General features: G+C 40.3%; 1 non-coding gene across 1 annotated transcript; it reads right to left on the bottom strand.

Annotated features, from left to right (window-relative positions):
* Window positions 1–266: 266 nt before the first annotated feature.
* LOC127745343 (small nucleolar RNA R71) lies at window positions 267–373 on the bottom strand. Its single transcript, XR_008006540.1, has one exon. It is a non-coding gene; the product is annotated as a small nucleolar RNA R71 (small nucleolar RNA).
* Between the last annotated feature and the right edge of the window lie 450 nt (window positions 374–823).

Here is an 823-nt window from a genome sequence, read left to right as displayed (position 1 = left end):
TAGTTTCTCTGATGCAACAGAATTGCAAGTTCCATGGACTTCCATTGGAAGATCCTCATCAGTTTTTAACTGAATTCTTGCAAATCTGTGACACTATCAAGACTAATGGGGTTGACCTTGAGGTCTACAGACTTATGCTATTCCCTTTTGCTGTAAGAGACAGAGCTAGGATATGGTTGGACTCACAACCTAAAGAAAGCCTGAACTCTTGGGAAAAGCTAGTCAATGCCTTCTTGGCAAAGTTCTTTCCACCTCAAAAATTGAGTAAGCTTAAAGTGGAAGTCCAAACCTTCAGACAGAAGGAAGGCGAATCCCTCTATGAAGCTTGGGAAAGATACAAATAATTGATCAGAAAGTGCCCTTCGACATGCTTTCTGAATGGAGCAGCATAGGTATCTTCTATGATGGTCTGTCTGAACTGTCCAAGATGTCTTTGGATAGCTCTGCTGGAGGATTTCTTCATCTGAAGAAGACGCCTACAGAAGCTCAAGAACTAATTGAAATGGTTGCAAATAATCAATTCATGTACACTTCTGAAAGGAATCCTGTGAACAATGGGACAAATCAGAAGAAAGGAGTTCTTGAGATTGATACTCTGAATGCCATATTGGCTCAGAACAAAATATTGTCTCAGCAAGTCAATATGATTTCTCAAAGTCTGTCTGGAATGCAAGCTGCACCAGGCAGTACTAAGGATGCTTCATCTGAAGAAGAAGCTTATGATCCTGAGAACCCTTCAATGGAAGAGGTGAATTACATGGGAGAACCCTATGGAAACACCTATAATTATTCATGGAGAAATCATCCAAATCTCTCATGGAAA

The sequence above is a fragment of the Arachis duranensis genome, chromosome 2 (assembly GCF_000817695.3).
Source record: "Arachis duranensis cultivar V14167 chromosome 2, aradu.V14167.gnm2.J7QH, whole genome shotgun sequence".
Taxonomy (NCBI): domain Eukaryota; kingdom Viridiplantae; phylum Streptophyta; class Magnoliopsida; order Fabales; family Fabaceae; genus Arachis; species Arachis duranensis.
The sequence above is the reverse complement of the archived record's forward strand: the minus strand, read 5'-3'. Positions and strand labels throughout refer to the sequence as shown.